Source organism: Marmota flaviventris, chromosome 6 (assembly GCF_047511675.1).
Source record: "Marmota flaviventris isolate mMarFla1 chromosome 6, mMarFla1.hap1, whole genome shotgun sequence".
In the NCBI taxonomy this organism is placed as follows: domain Eukaryota; kingdom Metazoa; phylum Chordata; class Mammalia; order Rodentia; family Sciuridae; genus Marmota; species Marmota flaviventris.
In genome coordinates, this window is record NC_092503.1 from 53,452,037 (window position 1) to 53,473,088 (window position 21,052).

The 21,052-nt window shown below is 34.6% G+C and overlaps 1 non-coding gene across 1 annotated transcript; it reads left to right on the top strand.

The window, feature by feature from the left end:
• Positions 1 to 20,528: 20,528 nt before the first annotated feature.
• Positions 20,529 to 20,633, top strand: LOC114086987 (U6 spliceosomal RNA). Its single transcript, XR_003581722.1, has one exon. It is a non-coding gene; the product is annotated as a U6 spliceosomal RNA (small nuclear RNA).
• The last annotated feature ends 419 nt before the right edge of the window (positions 20,634 to 21,052 follow it).

Below are 21,052 nucleotides of genomic sequence, written 5' to 3' on the forward strand. Positions count from 1 at the left end.
GTAGCTTTAAATACTGCAAAGCTGTACATGATGGCAACATACCTAAAATCACAGCAGTTGAGGAGACCAAAGCAAAAGGACTGTATTTGAGGCCAACCTTAGCAACTTAGCAAGACCCTGCCTCAAATAAAATTTTAAAAAAGCTAGGGATTTATGTTAGTGGTAGAATGCCCTTGGATTCAATCCCCTTTATTAATAAATAAATAGTAAATGAAAATTTAAAAACAATTTCAGCAATATAATTTTCTCTTAGTTGTACATATTCATATTGTAATCACTAAATCATTTTTTCAAAGGTTAAAAAATTTATATTTTCCACTCCTTGAGATCTTAAATTAAAACTGAATTTGCCATCTAATTTCAGCATATCTTGTCTTCATTTTAACTGCATTCTTGATGTTATAATTTATAATGATAATGAGTTATTAATGTTTAAACAAGCAGATTTAGGGTTCAAGGGGAAGCAGCATTATTATTAGATTACCTAGTTTGAAAAGACTAAATGAGGTTTGAGTAAGTTGATTTTAAAGGCGACTTCGGTATTCCACCTTTGCCTATATCTACCACTTTTGCAATGCAGAATCTAATTCTTCCCAACAAGAGGTGAGTACAGGATGGGGTTGTAGCTCAGTGGTAGAGCACTTGCCTAGCACATGTGAGGCACTGGATTTGATCCTCAGCACCACAGAAAAATAAATAAATAAGATATCGTGTCTATTTGCAACTAAAAAAAAAAATTTTTTAAAAAGTTTTGAGTATTGTTCCCACTCCCTTAAATCTAGGTATCCCTAAATTTTGCATTAGCATGTGGCAAAATTGATATTATGCCAATACTAAACCTAGGCCTGAAGAGACCTTCCAAGCTTCACTTACTCTCTTCTCAGATCTCTTTGTCTGTCCTGAGAATAAGCCCAGGCTCCCCTGCTGAATATCAGAAACCTCATGGAAGAGAATTGTACCAGGTAAGACCAGCCAAGCCCAAGCTTTCCTGCTGACTGACTATAGAGGTGAGCAAGCCCAGCCAAGACAAGCCTAGCCTAGCCTAGCCACTGACCCATCAACTCATGCACAAAAATAAAGGCTTATTTTCTTACACCTGAGTTTTGAGGTGAGTTATTTCATGCAAGATTATTGTGACAGTAAATAGTTGAGCTGGATTCAGTGGTGCATGCCTATAATCCCAGTGGCTCAGGAGGCTGAGGCAGGAAGATCACAAGTTCAAGCCAGCCTCAGCAACTTACTGAGGCCCCAAGCAACTTAGCAAAACCTTTTTTTAAAAATTAGATTTAATAAAAGGGCGAGGGATTTGGCTCAGTGATTAAGCACCCCTGGGTTCCGTCCCTAGTACCAAATAAATAAATAAATATTTGTTACATGGTCAACATTATCACTTGGTCATTTAGACAAAAAAAAAAAAAACCCTAATGACCTATAGTCTTTATAGAACAGAAATGATGAACCAAATTCAAATGTAGCAATTCAATTTGGATATAAAAAACATGTCTTGATGGCTTCAATAAACAGGATTTGACTTGTTCTTTTGGGTAGCTTAGCTTACACCAAGAGCCTAGATAGTCAGTCAAGGTTTGTTTCCAGCTTTACAAAAATGCAGTTCAAATTTAACCATAGAAAATATGACACAATTTAAAGTCTGTCTTCCTAAGTGTGCCCATGGTTAAAAACTAAAAACTTAACGCTTTTTTAATAAAGCTCAACCATGGCCACATAAACAAAACATTGTTACTGGAGTTGGAGCAGTTAACGGTAATAAAAAGGAAATTGCCAAAGATTTTCTAATAGTAAAAGTAGATGCATTAATCACTAAAGCCTAGCAATATGTATCCTAAATAGTTCATGATAGATTTTTTTTTGTTTTGTTTTTAGAACATTTCTGGAAAATAAGAAAGTGTTTGCAGGCTGAAGAGGTCACATATGTAGTATTTACTTTAAAATCAGAATAACCTTTTCATCTAGATTTTCAACTTAACCTGCTGAAATAATTTTGGAACAAATCATTTAAGAGTCAGTTTTATTACTATAAGAAGAAAGAACATTACTGGATAGTGGCTGTTTATCATTGAAATATTTTAGTATTCAGGAGGTTACACATAAACCTAGAAAAAATAAATTGTATACTCTGAAGTAATAATTGGCCTCACTTGTTTTGATTGAGGTCATCCATTTATGCCCATATTATTAAATCCAGTGAACACATTTTAGTTCTTAACTTATTTAATCTTTATTTTGTGTTTATTCTACCTCCTTGAGACTTTCAGTCCTTTGACATTTGTGACACTGTTTCTTCCATTTCTCCTTCCCAATAAGAGAGACAGAAGGGAGAGAGGTCAGTGTGTGGTGTGTGGGATGAAATGTGGTCATTGTTGAGGGAAAGTCTCTACATCTTTTCCTAAGTAAGGGATACCCATAAGCTTCAGATTTGTGACACATTTTAAGCTATCACTGCTGCCTTTCCCAGCTGAAAATCGATTTGGGCAGATTAGATGACTTCAAAAACATTTTCAGATTATAAATATTTATTAAAAGACATTTAAATAAGAATAAGTTTCCTTTGGGTTTTGCTTTGTAAATTATGGAACAACTCTATTTCCACTTTTAGAAAATCTTACCCTTTCTCTACCCAACCTACTTCACATCCATATTTCCACGAAGTTTTCTCTGATAACCATAACTGACATTCATATTCCTTTTGAATTTTTCTAATTCTTTTATTGTAATCTTTCCTCAGATGATACTCTTACACTATTTTTCATCATGGTTATTACCTACTTGAAATTGCCAAATAGATTACTCACAAAACAGCTGGAGTGTTGTTTTAAATAGGCAACCCAAAATATCTCTTATAAATAGCTCAGAAATATGCCCTTTTTCATTCTCTCCTGTGGGTTTTGTTTTTTTTTTTTTTTTTAAGAATAGAAGTTTATGTGGCTTAGTCTTCTGGAGGCTGGGAATTTCCAGAAGATGATCCCAGTATCTGTTCAGCATCTGGGGGAGGGCCTTCTTGCTGCTTCCTTCCTAGGCACTGCTCTTGTTTTAAATTTCATTCTCCACCAAACTCAGTAACACCGTTGATGTTAAATTAGTCCCAATTTCATCAGAGCTATGTGGGTGTGTTTGAATATATATTTTAATAAGTGGAAAGTGTAAGAATGAATCTTCTGGCCCAAAAGTTAAAATCATTTATATCTCTGAAGCATCTCTTAAGGAGAGGTCAAAATTGATTGTGTTTTAGTTTATGGGAATTCTCATCAATTACTTTCAATCCACAACTTTAACTTTGCCCTTAGTAAACAAACCACTGCTCTTTATTTTTCTCGTTTTCTTGATCAGCTTTTAAAAACAAAACAAAAAAATAACACTTTGACTCCCTAAACTGAAGCAAGTATAAAATAAATTATTTAAAACTTCTAAATAGTTCAAGAAATTTCTTTTGGAATCCATTATCTCTTTAATATTCACAATAAAAATGCAAGTAAATCAGGGCTGGAATTGACTCAGTGGTTGAGCACTCACCTGGCAAATCTGAGGCACTGAGTTTCATCCTCAGCATCACATAAAAATAAAATGGAGGTATATGTCCATCTACAACTAAAAGGTATATATTTAAAATTTTAAATGCAACTAAATTGATGCAAGATGCTCATGTAAAAATCAGGATTTAAAGATAGCTTTTCTGTATTGAATTAATGAAACGGAATAGGAATTTCTAGGTTTTGTCATTTGACTAATTAGTTAAAGTTATAACTGTAAATGGATGAAATGTATAGGGCCTTGTAATACAAAGAGTAAGTTTTTTCCTTCCTTTATTCATTGATGTATTGAGAATAGTTTATTTATGTTCTGTTTGAATTGGCTATAAAATTCAATCTCTGTTGCTTTTCAAGCCTGACAAACAGGCTCTGAATAAAGAATGAATACCAGCCTTGAATGAACATTTCAGACACTTTTTTTTAAGGGCTAGTTATCAATACTTTTTTCTCGTTATTGTAAGGCCAGCTGCTCTGACTTTTTTTTTTTTTTCCTTTAGAGAAAAAAAAAAACAACAACAGCATGTATTGAAGTCATCTTTTTTTAAAGATATGTATAGTTTCTTTTCTGTAAATTTGGTAATGATCTTGAATATCTATATAAATGTGATCCTAGTGGGCCATTTATATATTATATTCAAAAAGACCTTTTGATAAATTCCTTATTTATCCATCCTGGCTTTAGGCTAGATTTTTCAATACAACTCTTGATAAAGACACAGATGTCTTCAGGAGTAATAAAACTCCTCATCCACCTCTCTGACCTGGAAACAGTATTAAAAGACACAGAAGCCATTATGTCAAAATATGTCTTCTATTATAACATCTTCCAGTATTACTTAAAGCATCTATTTCATTCCTATCTAGGAAAGCCATGAAGTGTACTTTTAACTTCAAAGTATGTAGCAACAATTTGTCTAAACAATTCTCAATAAAGGAACATCTTCTCTTATTAAGGGTTTATTTTTATTATATATTATTATATTTCTTTCCATATATTCAGGAACATTTTTGGATGCCTACAGAGTCTTGAGACTGCTGGCACTGTGTATTGGGGCCACAACAGTGAATAGACAGAGCCCTCCTTTCTGAGTATACAGATAAGTTAACAAAAAACAATAGATGTTATGTTAGGGAAGCTTTATGCACAGAGATCAAATGTATTCAAAGTCAGGAAAGGCCTTCTAAGGGAAATGATATTGTGGTTTTGAGATTCACTTAAACAGACAAATGTGTGGAGTCTCTTCTAGTCTGTGGATGTCTAGAAAGACTTGGTGCAGAGAATGCAGGGAGTGGAATGCCCAGTAGATCAGGAAGGTTAAGCAGGAGCAAATCATGAGAGGCTCTTCAGAATCAAGTTAAAAAGTTTTGTTTTATTCCACGGGCAATAAAATTGGAGAAGTGACATATTAGAATGGCTATGAAATGGTAAATGAATTAGAAGTCATCTTGGAGACCAGTCAAGCTGTTAGAATAGGTGACAGATAATAGAGATAGTTAGGGTGATGGCAGAGGAGTTAGATAAGGAGATCCAAATGATAATTAGAATAAATTAGATTTGGTCATTGGAAATGGGAGTCAAAGATGACACCTTAGGTCCTGAGTTAATGATACAAGGAATGTTAGAGGAGGAGCAGGTGTATGAGGATGGGTGATGTAGGTTGGGACTTAAGGCAGGAAGAGGATCACTGGCATGGTTGAAGTGATTAAATTTTTATTTGTGGAACGAAACTTCTGCAGGACAGAGGGTAGTTGTGAACAGTTAAGTTTGAAGGTCTGGTCCCCAAAATTGAGACAATGGCATCTTTTTCCTCTGTAGATGACAACACTGCTCAGGATGATTGAGGAACCCAGGAGGCGTGTCAACGGTTTTAAGAGAAGTAGAGATGATCTGAAATAGTTATGAAAAATGAGAAAGCTCTCTAGGGACATAGGAAATTATTGAACTAATTTTGAGATTGGTGACCATGTATTTATACTGGCTCCAATAAACAACATGTGGCACTTTGTTTTCAGCATTCTGAAGTCAATTGTCAGACAACAGAATTCATCAAACTAGGATTTTGAGTGGGATGCAAGGATGATCTCTAGGGAACATTGACTGATTTTAATGTCTCAATCCCATGATTGAACTCCCATATTGAAGTTCTTCTCATCTAAATTGCTGTAATGCAAGTTTGATCTCTTTTTCTCATCAAGTACATTTACAGGTTCTCCTGGATTGTCAATCTGCAAATAATCTTTTCTGTCTTTGCAATACTTTGTTCTACCTCCCCTAAACTCAATATCATCTTGATTTTCTTTCTACTTAGGTTTTTTATGAAGCCCCCTTTTTACCCCACTGTTAAACCTACATTACTTATATCTTCTCATTTTAAAGTGCATAACTACCCTTTATTCAGTTATCTTACAAATCTTCTAAATATTCTTTTGTGGATGAAGATTATGTAATTTGAAACAAAGGAGAAGCAAAAAGAGGGTATTTGGAATTTTGATATCCTGCGTCTCTCTTTCATATCTGAGTTATCTCATCTGCCTAATTGTACTCCAGTCAGCAGGAATCCTTTTTCTTTTGACAATATACCCCTCAACTCAAATAATAAATATTTATAATATAGTCAATTAATTTGGGGTTTTAGAGCATATTAAGATGAGCCCAAATTTTAAAGTTTAATTCTTGAATTGGTTAACTTTCCACAGTTCTTTGGCAGTAAACTCTTTACCCTTAGCAAGCCTTCTCAGAAATGTCTGGCAGAGGGTCTCAGCAAAAGAATATGGGTAATTCAATGTAAACTGCTTATCATTATTTATAAAGTAACTCAGAGAAGGCCTACTAGGCAAATACTAGGTTTTTCATCAAACACCAATCCATTCCTTTTGGTTGTTTAATCTTTAATTGTGGAACATATTGTACAGAAAGGTGCAGCTCAGTTTTCTATTGTAGTGTAACCATCATCCAGGTCAAAACATAGAATATTGCCATCACTCCAGAATGCTACCTCTTAATCCCCACCTGTTACCTAACTTCAGTCTCAAAGTGATAATCACTTTGCTTCTATCTAAATGTTTACATCCTAAGCATGTGTTTCTGAATATTTTAATTGTGTCTGATTTACTTAATTTTGTTTCTGAGATTTAACCATGTTTTTACATGTAAACTGTCTTATTTTCACTGTCCATAATATAAATACACCACAATTTATCCATTCTTTTGATGGATATTTTAGTTTACAGTTGGGGGCTTTTACTAATGATGATGCTATAAACATTTTTGCATGTATTTCTTAATCGTGTGTAGACATTTCTGTTAAGTATACCAAGAAGTGAAATTAGCCAGGTACAGTAATGCATGCCTGTAATCCCAGCAGCTCAGGAGGTTGAGGCAGGAGGATCTCGAGTTGGAAGCCAGCCTTAGCAAAAGCAAGGTGCTAAGCAACTCAGTAAGATCCTGTCTCTAAATTAAAAAAAAAAAAAAAAATACAAAATAGGGCTGTGGATGTGGCTCAGTGTTCCAGTGCCCCTGAGTTCAATCCCTGGTACCTGCCGCCGCCCACCCCCAAAAAAGATGTGCATATCTTCAGTCTTATGAGATAATGCCAAAGTGTTTTTCAAAGAAGTTGTACCAATTTATATTCCCACTGGCAGTCCAAGAATTCCTGTTGCTTCACATCCTTGCTACCTCTGGAATTATTCTATTTAATTTTAAGGCATTCTTGTGGGCATGTGACATTTTCTTGTTAAATTTTCTCTTACATAATTACTAATAAGGTTGAGCATCTTTTTATGTGTTTTTTTAGCCATATCTTTTTTCTCTATGGTGGTATCTTCATTTAATGGTGTCCTTTGAAGAAAGGTTATTACTAAGTTTAATATAGACCATTTAATCCGTTTTTTGGTTAGTGCTTTCTATGTCCTGTTTCAGAACTGTTTTCTTGTGCTAAGGTTATAAATGATTATCCTGTATTGTCTGTATTCAAGAGATTTTTTTGTTTTACCTTTTACATTTAAATTACAATCCATCTGGAATTGTTTCACGCACACGAGCTGGTGCGTGCGTGTGTGTGTGTGTGTGTGTGTGTGTGTGGTGAAAGTAGAAGTTTTCTTTTGTTTTTGTATCCAATTGAGCCAGCACCATTTTACTGAAACTGAAAAGACTGTCCTTTTTCCACTGCTCTTCAGGCTATTTTCTCAAAAACACATAAACACAGATAAGAAATAAATATATGTTTATGCTGATATATGACTGTATAATATGGATTGTATAATGATGACAGCATGAACATACACAAATACATGAGTCTGTTTATAGACTATTGGTCTCTCCTTACAGCAGTATCACATTTTTTAATTTGTTATAGCCTTAAAATAAGTGATATCCAGAAAGCAAGCCTGTCTACCTTGTTTTTAAGATTATCTTTACTATTCTTTATTCTTGGTTCTTCATTGCTTCTTGGCCTTTTGGCTAAGATCAAATTTATTCTTGGTTCTTGCTTTTTTATATACAATCAGATGAACAGTTAATTCCTTAACATTCAGAGGCAGCAATAGATTGGCTTTGGTAAGATGGAGGCTTCATTTTTGCCACTGTGGCCATTGTTTAATATTCATTCAAATGTTTCTGGCCTTAATACAGTAGGCCTACCTCAACTGAACGTTTAAATGTCTCTAGAATTCTCTGCTTCTAATAAGCAAATCTTTAATCAGCTATTCAACTATATTTATTCTTCCTTAGTAACAAATAAGGGCTTCATTGTAAGCTACCAAACTCAACTTTCACACTTAGATTTTAACCTCTTAAGAGTCCTCACTTTCTCATCCCTCTGTAGAGCCTCACATCAACTTAGCAATAACCAACCAGCTACATTGTCCTTGTAGGCATTGTTTTCTCCATTCCACTGAAATACCTGAAACATTGCACATAGAAGGGTATTCTCCTCCCCAATATTTTTTTAAAAAAATTTATTTACTTTTTAGTTGTGGTTGGACACAGTATCTTTATTTTATTTATTTATTTTTATATGGTGCTGAGGATCGAACCCACAGCCTCACACGTGCTAGGCAAGTGCTCTACTGCTGAGCCACAACCTTAGCCCCCCCCCCCCCAACATTTTTTTCCGAACATATTGGTGAAATCTAGTAATTTGGCCACTATCTTGTGCCAGAGACTTCATGCTCACAAATTCAGGATGCCATCCTCTTTGCCCACCAAGCAATGAATAAGACAGTCTAAAATTCTATTCTAACACTTAGAATTTCAGACTACTCCTGCCACTGCCTATGTTAGTTTAGGTCCATGGAGGTGAGTATGCCAAGACAGGATTCCATGTGTAATGAATTTATTATGGAAATGCTATGAAGGAGAAAGTGTAGGGCAGTCAGAATAGGCATGTGGAAACCTTCGTATGCCAAAGGAAAGGAACGGAAAAGGAGGACTGATTGGAAAGTGTCTTAGACTGCTGTTCTAAGAAAGTTTTAGTTAAGCCTATGGGGAGTCCTGAAGCCAACATTGCCTCTTATAGGAATGGGCTAGTAATTCTTAACCATGCTGTGCTCTGTCAAGCTTGACCTTGAAGGGCTGTTGATATAGCTCAGTTGGTAGTGTGGTTGCCTTGTATGCATAAGGCCCTGGGTTCGATCTCCAGTGCCACAAAAAAAAGAAAGAAAGAAAAAAACTTGGCCTTGACATAAATGTTGTGGTAGATTCAGAAAGCTAAGGGCCAAGGTCATCAGTCAACTATGCTTTCCCCTACAGGAGATAAGCATGGTACATTTTCATGGTTTAAATTACTGGTACCTTTTCTAAGTCTTGGATTTACGTACTAAAAACCCTCCGATTTATTATATTTCAAAATTGTTTAGATACTCTAGGTCCTTAGCATTTACACCTGAAATTTAGTGTAAGCTTGACAATTTGTTAAAAAAAAAAAAAAAAAAAAAAGGAGGGATTCGTGGCATTTTTCACTGGATTACTCTGAATCTATAGCTCAACTTGGAGGACATTTGGCAGCTTAACAATTTTTGAGGCTCCCAGGCTCTCAGCATGGTTTATCTCTGCTTGAATTCTCAGTTGTTTCGTAGTTTTCAGCATAGAGGTATTGCATGTCCTTTTTTTTTTTTTTTTTTAATGTTTTTGGCAGTAATTAGATCTTTGAAATTTCACTTTCCAGTTGTGTGCTGTTAATATGCAAAAGTACGGTTGATTTTTGTTTATTAACTTTGTGTCCTATAAACTGGCTAATAAGCTTGCTTATTCTAATAGTTGTTTTGTACATTCCTTAGAAATTTTAATGTAAACAATCATGTCATCTGTAAAGAGACATTATGCACTTTCTTTTTTATATGGATGCCTTTTGTTTCTTGTCCTTGTTTTATTACCCTGGGTAGGACCATCAGTGCAGTGTTGAATAAGAGTGATATGAGCCTAAGACCAGACTTTCTTGATTTGATCCCATCCTCAGTGGGGAAAGCATTCTTTATTTTTCCATTAAGTGTGATATTAGCTGCAGGGTTTTTATACATGCCCTCTACTGGAAGAGGGGATATTCTCTTCCAGTTCAAATTTGCTGAAAGGTTTTATCTTGACTTGGAGTTGAAAATATTTTATGATACCTTTTCTGTATCTTTTGAACTGATGATATGGTTTCTCTCCTTTATTTTATTAACAGAATTGGTTATGTTGATTTTCAAATATTACTGAACTTTTCATTTCTAGAATAAACACATGCTTTATCCATGACTAGATCTCTTCATATATAGTTGGATTTGATTTTTTTATTTTGTTGTATTTGATTTGCTAATGTTTTATTAATGATTTTTGTATTGCTGTTCAGGAAAAATAATAGCTTTCTTTTGGGGGGAATGTCTTTGTCAGATTTTCCTATCAGTATTATGTTGGCCTCATAAAAGTGTACCCACCTCTGTTTTCTAGTAGTTCATGTAAAACTGACACTATTTATTTTTTAAAAACTGATAAAATTCACCAGTGAAACCACCTAGTCCTACTGTTTTCTTTGGGGGTAATTTTTTATGAAAGATTTAATTTTGTTAATAGAAATTAAATTAAGATTTTTCATTTGTTTCCATTTCATCTGACTTGTTGAATTTATTGGCATAAAGTTGTTCATAATATGTATTTATTGACCTTGTAATATCTATAGAATGTGGTGATAGTATAGGTTTCATTTTATTTACGGTCCTAGGAATCCAAAAGTCTTCTTCAATCTGAGGCTTGGTATTTGTCATAAGTTTTGGAGCATTCTTAGTTCTTTTTTTGTTTTGTTTTAATTTTTTATTATACTTTGTTATATATGACAGCGGAATGCATTACAATTCATACTACACATATAGCGCACAATTTTTCATATCTCTGGTTATACACAAAGTATATTCACACCATTCATGTCTTTATACATGTACTTTGGATAATGATGTCTATCTCATTCCACCATCATTTCTAACCCCCTGCCCCCTTCCTTCCCCTCCCTCCCCTTTGCCCTATCTAAAGTTCCTCCGTTCCTCCCAAGCTCCCCCTCCCTACCCCACTATGAATCAGCCTTCTTATATCAGAGAAAACATTCGGCATTTGGTTTTTTGGGTTTGGCTAACTTCACTTAGCATCATATTTTCCAACTCCATCCATTTACCTGCAAATGCCATGATTTTGTTTTCTTTTATTGCTGAGTAATATTCCATTGTGTATATATACCACTTTTTTTAATCCATTCATCTATTGAAGGGCATCTAGTTTGGTCCCACAGTTTAGCTATTATGAATTGTGCTGCTATAAACATTGATGTGGCTGTGTCCCTATAGTATCATGTTTTTTAAGTTCTTTGGGAATAGACCTAGAAGAGGAATAGCTGGGTCAAATGGTGGTTCTATTCCCAGTTTTCCAAGGAATCTCCATACTGCTTTCCATATTGGCTGCACCAATTTGCAGTCTCACCAGCAATGAGTGTACCCTATTCTCTACATCCTTGCCAACACTTATTGTTGTTTGTATTCTTAATAGCTGCCATTCTGACTAGAGTGAGATGAAATCTTTTACTTTTGATTTGCATTTCTTTAATTGCTAAAGATGATGAACTTTTTTATATATATTTGTGGATTGATTGTATATCATCTTCTGAGAAGAGTCTGTTCCGGTCCTTTGCCCATTTATTGATTGCGTTATTTGGGTTTTTTTGGTGTTTAGCTTTTTGAGTTCTTTATATACCCTAGAGATTAGTGTTCTATCTGATGTTTGATGGGTAAAAATTTGCTCCCAAGATGTAGGCTCTCTGTTCACCTCACTGATTGTTTCTTTTGCTGAGAAGAAACTTTTTAGTTTAAATCCATCCCATTTATTAATTCTTCATTTTAATTCTTGTGCTATAGGAGTCTTACTAAGGAAGTTCAGACCTAATCCAACATGATGAAGATGACAGCCTACTTTTTCTTCTATTAGACACAGGGTTTCTGATTTAATTCCTAGGTTCTTGATCCACTTTGAGTTGAGTTTTGTGCATGATGAGGGATAGGGGTTTAATTTAATTTTGTTGCATATGGATTTCCAGTTTTCTCTGCCCCATTTGGTGAAGAGGCTATCTTTTCTCCAATGTATATTTTAGGCACCTTTGTCTAATATAAGATAATTGTAATTTTGTAGGTTAGTCTTTCTGTCCTCTGTTCTGTACCATTGGTCTACCAGTCTATTTTGGTGCCAATACATGCTGTTTTTGTTACTGTTGCTCTGTAGTATAGTTTAAGTTTTGGTATAGGGATACCACCTGCTTCACTCTTCTTGCTAACGATTGCTTTAGCTATTCTGGGTCTTTTATTTTTCCAAATGAATTTCATGACTGCTTTTTCTATTTCAATGAGGAATTTCATTGGGATTTTTATTGGAATTGCATTAAATCTGTATAGTGCTTTTGGTAGTATGGTCATTTTGATAATATTAATTCTTTCTATCCAAGAGCAAGGTAGATCTTTCCATCTTCTAAAGTCCTCTTTGATTTCTTTCTTTAGGGTTCTGTAGTTTTCATTGTATAGGTCTTTCCCCTCTTTCGTTAAGTTGATTCCCAAGTATTTTATGTTTTTGAGGCTATTGTAAATGGGGTATTTTTCCTCATTTCCCTTTCAGATAATTTGTCACTGATATACAGAAATGCCTTTGATTTATGGGTGTTGATTTTATATCCTGCTACTTTGCTGAATTAATTTACTAGTTCTAGAAGTTTTTCGGTGGAACTTTTAGGGTCTTCTAGGTAAAGAATCATATCATCAGCAAATAGTGCCAATTTCAGTTCTTCTTTTCCTGTGTGTACCCCTTTAATTTATCTTGTCTGTCTAATTGCTCTGCCCAGTGTTTCAAGAACTATGTTAAATAGAAGTGGTGAAAGAGGGCATCCCTGTCTTGTTCCAGTTTTTAGAGGGAATGCTTTCAATTGTTCTACATTTAGAATGATATAGGCCTGAGGCTTAGCATAGATAGCCTTTATGATATTGAGATATGTTCCTGTTATCCCTAATTTTTCTAGTGTTTTGAACATGAAGGGATGCTGTATTTTGTCAAATGCTTTTTCTGCATCTATTGAGATGATCATATGATTCTTATCTTTAAGTCTATTGATGTGATGAATTTCATTTATTGATTTCTGTATTTGAACCAACCTTACATCCCTGGAATGAATCCCACTTGATCTTGCTGCACAATCTTTTTGATATATTTTTGTATTTGAGTTGCCAGATTTTTGTATCTATAGAGATATTGGTCCCAAGTTTTCTTTTTTTGATGTGTCTTTGCCTGGTTTTGAAATCAGGGCCTCATAGAATGAGTTTGGAAATGCTCGTTTCTCTTTTTCTATTTCCTTAAATAAATTGAAGAGTATTGGTATTAATTCTTTTTTAAAGGTCTTGTAGAACTTGGCTGTGTATCTATCCAGTCCTAGATTTTTCTTGGTTGGTAGACTTCTGATGGCATCTTCTATTTCATCTCTTGAAATTGATCTGTTTAAATTGTGTATATCATCCTGATTCAATTTGGGTAAATTATATGACTCTAGAAATTTGTTGATGCCTTTGATGTTTTCTATTTTATTGGAGTACAAGTTTTCAAAATAATTTATAATTTTCTTCTGTATTTCTATAGTGTCTGTCGTGATATTTTCTTTTTCATCACGTATGTTAGTAATTTGAGTTTTCTCCTCTTCGTTAGCATGGCTAAGTGTCTGTCAATTTTATTTATTTTTTCAAAGAAGCAGCTTTTTGTCCTGTGAATTTTTTCAGTTGTTTCTTTTGTTTCAATTTCATTGATTCCAGCTCTGATTTTAATTATTTCCTGTCTTCTACTGCTTTTGGTGTTGACTTTTTCTTCTTTTAAGGAATGAACTCCATGCAATGAACTTTTCTCTTAGTACTGCCTTCAGAGTGTTCCAGTGATTTCGATGTTGTGTCATTGTTCTCATTTACCTCTAAGAATTTTTTAGTCTCCTCATTGATGTCTTTTGCAACCCATTGTTCATTTAATAGTATATTATTTAGTCTCCAGGTGTTGGGGTAGTGTTTATTTTTTATTTTATCATTGATTTCTAATTTCATTTCATTATGATCTGATGAAATGCAGTGTAGTATCTCTACTTTTTTGTGTTTGCTAAGAGTTGCTTTGTGGCATATTATATGGTCTATTTTAGAGAAGGATCCATGTGCTGCTGAGAAGAAAGTGTATTTGTTCATTGAAGGATGAAATATTCTATATATGTCAATTAAGTCTAAATTATTGATTGTATTATTGAGTTCTATAGTTTCTTTGTTCAGCTTTTGTTTGGAAGATCTATCTAGTGGTGAGATAGGTGTGTTAAAGTCACCCAAGAGCCTTGTGTTGTGGTCAATTTGACTCTTGAACATCTCAGTTCTTATCTCTCAAAAATTTTCTCTGCCCTATTTTCTTTCCTTTTTTTTTTTTTTTTTTTCTTTTCTGGAATTACAGTTACCTACATGTTAGTCTTTCTCACTGTCTTCTGTTTGTCTCTTACTTGTTCTATATTGTTTATCGCTTTTGCCTATGTTTTATTTGAATGTTTTCTTCTGGCTTCTTTTATAATTCACTTAATCTGTATTGAGTATGCTATTGAATCCAGTGACTGAATTTCTAATTTCTGTTATGTATTTATTATTCCTAGAATTTCTTATTTTAAAAAAGATTCTAGTTCTCTATCAAAATTTTTAATCTTGCCTTTTATTTCTTTGATAGCTAGTTTATAGTCTCTGAATCTGATAAATCCTGTATCTGGGACCCTATTAGGGAGGTTGCATTGCAGTTCTTGGCAAGATTTGTCTATTTCTGATGCAACCTTATCCCCATGGTGCAGCCCTTTAGGATCTCAACATAAAGGAGAAAAGCTCACCTGGCCTTCCCCTAAGACCAGTCCTACACTTCACTTTCTATCCTACTTGCAGCCTGAGACTGAAGAAGTACTGCAAACTCAATCCAAGAGAAAAGTGACTAAACACTGAACTATCAAATACCCCCAAATCTTGACTTGGTAATTCTTTCCTATCATGTTATCCCTCAGGTGGTTTCAAGCACCTATCTTTAATATTTTTCCAGATTTTTCTCATTGCCCTCTGCAAGAGGGTAAGTCCAAATTCCCTGCTCTACCATTACAGAAGAGATTGGCTCACCCAGTTGTCAACAAAAAGGAAATTAATGTGTAAATCCCCTTTTTGCTTCTTCAACAAAGTAAAAATTAATAGCCAAACATTTTTTCATCCTAAGTATGAGTTATATAAAATGCACTTTACAATTTTTAACTGTGTTCTTTAAACTCACAACTAAACAGTATGTTGCATGCAGCTGCATTTAAAGACATCAAAACAAAAAGAGAACTGTGAACAATCAAGTTATTTTTAACTAACAAAGCCAAGTGTTCAAAAGCAGAAACACAGAGGCTTATATAAGTGGAGACAGTACATCCCTGGAGTATTTTGAGGAATAAAAAAAAAATGAAGTGACAGACCTGTCAAATGACTCCCATTTTACTACTTGGGACTTACAGAATGCTATTTGGAGCTGTGCAACTTGGAAAAGCTTCACCATAAATCAGAATTCCCCTGTGACACTTCACTTTGAAGCATTCTTGCTTAAGAAAAGGCGAGTGTGTTTGAAATATCTTTTATACTTCAATGCTGTTTTAACTTTCTAGAATCTTAGTTGATTACAAATGACATCCTCACAGGTATCACTGATAATACTTCTGCTAGAGGGCAGAGACTGAGTCTTTCTCATCTTTCTTCTCCTGGTTCTTGGTATAATGCCTATTAAAAATTAGCTATCTAGAATCATTGAGAAATAAACTATTCTGGATAAATGTCCTTTACAGATAACTAAGGATTAAAATTTTATGCACTACAAAGGAAATGTTACTATTATTACTAACACCAACCCCCATCAACCGTCTGTAATTTTTGTTTCAGGCACTATTCTAAGTCAACAGGATGAGATAGGAAATGATATTAATCTCCATTTCACAGAGGAAGGAGTTGTGGTCCAGAGCTATGCTAACCCATGTCTCACAACTTATATTGAAAAGGGACTGAATAAGGCCTAGTCTTGAATCTAGCTCTGACTCCACAATTCTTGACTAAAAGCATTATTATTACTGAAAACTACTATGAATTTCTTGGACTTATAAAAAGAATATTCTAGGGGCTGGGGTTGTGGCTCAGTGGTAGAGCACTTACCTAGTGCTTGTGAGGCCCTAGGTTCAATCCTCAGCACCACATATAAATAAATAAAATAAAGGTATTGTGTCCAACTATAACTAAAAAAATAGTTTAAATGTTTTAAAAAAGAATATTCTAGACATTTCCATTTAGAAATGAGACTAATATAGCACTTATTAGAAAGTGTTTTAATTATTTATATTTCTATCTCCTTCTATTAGACCGTGAGAATATTGAGAACTTAATCATTTTTGTGTCCTCAGACCTCAGCATAGGCCATAGTTCATAGGAGGCTTTCAGTAAATGACTGTTAAAATAATGAAAATAAATGGATGAATGAGTGTCATTATCATCAAAATTAGTTACTGGGATGTGCTAAAAATATAGAAGTAGAAATAGATGTAGATTATTGTGTATAGAGCTAAAATAAGGTAATGTTTTTAATCCTTGTACTTGAATCTTGCTTTCTTTGAGAAAAGTTCTAGATATCTTTTCTTTTTGCTCATTTCTTTCAATATTCAATTAGTATTTACTAATAGTTATATTCTGGGCACATAAAACTGTTGGGTGCTTGCAAATAAAAGAAGCATAGATCTGAAGCATCTTCTAGTTATTTTCTTATAAAGGACTGAAGCTGGTACAGCTGAACCTCTTTTGGGAGGTTATCATAGGGAATTTTCTGGCTTTAAACAGAATCCTCTTCTTTATTGTTCTATTTATATTGACCTGTCGGCATGATTTATGCCTCATTAATACAGTGAATAGCAGATACATCTGGTTAGCTTCTATCCACCCTCTGGTTCACTTAGATTGTCAGTTCATGGAGTGAGGAGAAATAGCCTATTATTTACCCTGTAATTATCAAAACTGGCTGATCATCAGAAGGCATCTCTGGAGCTTTTAGAGACTTTTCAGCCATTATTGTCTCATCAAATATTTTCTCTCTCCTGTTCTCTATATTCCTGTGGGAATTGGAGTTCAGGGAATCATTACAAACATCTGACATTCTCACTACTCTAAGAAAATCTTTTCATTTCTTACCCACGTGTCTCGAGTCTTCTGTCAGCTCCATGAAACTAACCCAAAATTAGAATAAAAGCATAGACCCTTCTGAGATACTCAACTAATCATGGCTATGCCATTCATCAGGTTTTCTAAGATTTGTTTGGAACTGGATCATCAGGTATGATTGAATTTTCCCTTTTTACTATCAGCTGTTCTGCATCATTCCATGAATATTCTGAAAGTTGGGCATATCTTAGAGGCCTTACTCTCAAAACCAATGTTTGGTCTCAAACCTATGCCAGAAAGGAATAATTTCCCCCCTGGAAACATGGCTGTATACAATCTTTTTACCTGTAATAAATGAAAAAAAAACAGACTATATCAGAACTGGAACTTGTTATAGGGTCTAGGCCTCCAGGGACTAGGTTGGAAACTTAACAGCTGCCCCTTTTCAGAAGCCTCCTGCCATCTCCCCCTGCTCCCCCTCCACAAATTTGTTTTATTTCAGTTCTCCCCCTCTACCCCCCACCCCCCGCAAACTGAAAAATTGAGCCATTAACTTTGCTTCTTAATGTTTTATTTAGAAGTAATTTCAAACTTAAAAGTTACAAGAATGAGAATAGTACAAAGAACACCCATATATCTTAATCCAGATATACCTATTATTCACTTTTTACCGAATTTCTCTTATCAGTTACTCTACATGTGTGATCCTGTGTGTGGTGCAGGTGCCTGTTTGCATTTGTGAGGGGGAGGGGGCCCTGGGGATTGAACCTAAGGGCACTTTACAGATGAATCATATCCCAGCCCTTTTTAGTTTTTGAGACAGTCTCCCTAAGTTACTTGAGGGCCTCACTACATTGCTCAAACTGGCCTCAAATTTGCAATCTTCCTTCCTCAGCCTCCTGAATAAACATTTGCACTTTTTAAACCAACCTGAGAGTGATACACACTCAGGCCATTCATTTTTTTTTTTTTATAAGCTTACATTTGAGGTTTACCTTTTTCCCAATTCTATTCTGTTGCAAGTAATAGTAGCCTGAAGTTTTATGTACTTGGGATGCCTTTGAGAACCTAAGGAACTTGGTAGTTGAGGTTGTGGGCAAGGAAATATCTATTTCTACCTCACAGGAATTTACATTTTACATTATAGTTCCACATGAATATAATACATTAGTGTCTTCAAAGCATTTTTTTAGGTACCATTAAATTTGTTTTATTTCAGTTCTCCCTTAGTTTAGGATATAATTTAAAGTTTCATGGTTTCTACCATTATTTGGAATAAAATTTTTAAAATATTAATAATCTCAAAAAGCTTATCTGTTGGTTTATATATGTATGATTTGTATTAGAAACTTGCAGCAAAGGAACTTCAACTGATTATCTCACATTGAAAACACTGGCAAGTGCTAATACTACACGAATTATATTATTTATGGCTTGTAGTAGCTGTGTGGTACCAGTCTGTTGCACAGAAAAAGAAAAGTAGCTTAAAGAAAAGGTAGGTACAGATGAACCAGTTGATAACTGAGATTAATTATTTTAATTATCTGGGATTCTGTGCACATGTCCTTGGCCCCACTATAATGTCAAGTAAATAAGATAGAAAATATTCTCTGAATATTTTAATGAAATATAACACTGAAACCTGGATAGAGATGGGCAGAAATTGTAGCTAGGTTGCTTATGCTTTGTTTAGTGCCAGATCCACATTAATTCCATAGTTAGTTTTGAGAAAAAGAAGAGCTGGCTTTAATTAGGATTTAAGTTCCCTGCTGTGATTTGTGCTTAAACAAGAAAAAGAGAATGTCAAGTTAACTTGAAATGACACAGAAGCTATTTTCCTAAGAAAATAGAGCCAGGAACTTCTTACCATAATTTTACATTGTTAAGGCAAATAAATGATTCTATATCAAAATTACATCTAACTTAAGAAAATATCTCAACTACCTTGTTACAGAAAAGGCTAGAAGGCAATTTCTATTTGTTATACATAAAATTTACATGTATTATTGATATATCATCTACTTAGCTTAAGAAATATATACTAACCAGTATTTTATTATACATATATGTATTTATTATGAATATATACACATGTATATTTATAACTATATTTCATAGATAAATGTGTATATAGAGATAGATCAGGAAAATGTTAGTGCTATCTCTTAGAAATATATAGCATTTTTTGTGCATAGCTTTCAAACTTTGTATTCATGGTACAAATGTGGCTTGCATTTTTTTCAATAATAAGTTTGTGAGTTTCATCAATGATGATATATTGGCTCTAGTTCATTCATTGTCACTGTCAGAATAATATTCTAGTGTAGGAACAGACTGTAACTTATTTATTCTCTTCTTAATGACATTTGAACCTAACAGTGACAGGACATGGTGGTGCACATCTGTAATCCCTGTGACTTGGGGAGCTGAAGCAGGAGGCCAGCCTGGACAACTTATCAAGAGACCCTTTCTCAAAATTAAATGGGTTGGGATGAACCTCCTGGGTTCAGTACTCTCCCCCATCCTTTTCCCTTCCCCCCAAAGACAAGGAAGAATAAACTTAAAGGTTATAAATCACTAAGGGAAAGATAGTTGGCTCTAAATGTACCTTAGGTAAGGCCTGGAGTCAGGAGAGAAAGGCCTGCTAGATGATATCCTAGCAGAGCCCAGAAGACAACAGGCAGGTTGGCCCAGAAAGCCAGAAGGGCAGTTTGATGTCAGAGGGTTGGGCTCAGACAGGAAAATACCTTCTTTTCCACAGACAAAGGCAACCTGTCTGAAAGGGAGAACAACCTAGCACAGGGTTAAAAAGCACTCAGAGCAAGCAAACCGCACCCTCTTTTCCCCTCCCCTCCCCAACAACTGAAAACTAGGAAAGGGAAGCACAAACACAGAGTGGTCTGAAGGAGACAGTCTAATCTGCCTCAATAGTTTTCAGTTACTCAGGATGTACTTCCTACTACAGTAAAGATCACAACCACGCCGTATTTCAGAGGAAGGGGAAGGGAGGGGGGCTCAACTAAGAAGAAAAACTAAAGAATAATCCTAAAGCCAAGGAAGCTGTTAATAGGGAAAATTTACCCTGCCTCCCTTTTGATGGGGGAGGTGAGGTGGAGGGAATTGGGGACTCATGAATAGTAGCTAAAAGTAAACCAAAAGCAAAAGACTTAACCATGACAAAAGAGCAAGACTTTGGGGAAGGGAGATGCCACTGGGAAGCAGCTCTTAGGTTTCATCAAAAGGTTTAAAATATATATATATATTGAAGTGGTAGCTTCGGCAGCACATATACTAAAATTGGAACAATCAGAGAAGATTAGCATGGCCCTGCACAAGGATGACATGCAAATTTGTGAAGCACTTCATATTTTTGCAATGAAAGTTTTTAAAATAAAAACAATTGAAGATAACCACAATTCCCTTTTTTTAGGAAGGGAACACTTAATCATTTTTAAGAGTTAAAATATATATTCAGATTCTTAAAAATCTTATAGGCATAAACCCAATTATGCACATATAAACAATACTTACATATATTGAAATATTTTAAGAACGTGGGATTATTTTTTTCTATGAGTTAATATGCATTTTCTATGAATCTTTATAGAAAACTTTGAAATATTTTCTATATTTCAAAAAACTCTGAAACCATGTTTTAGAGTTTTAAAAAAGTCTATTGAAGACCACACTGATGCTGGGTTAGACTCACTAGCTAAGGGGTGGGAAAGAAGAAAAGAAACACATGTGTATGTGTCTGTGCGGGCATATGTACAAGCAGAGAAATAGAGACT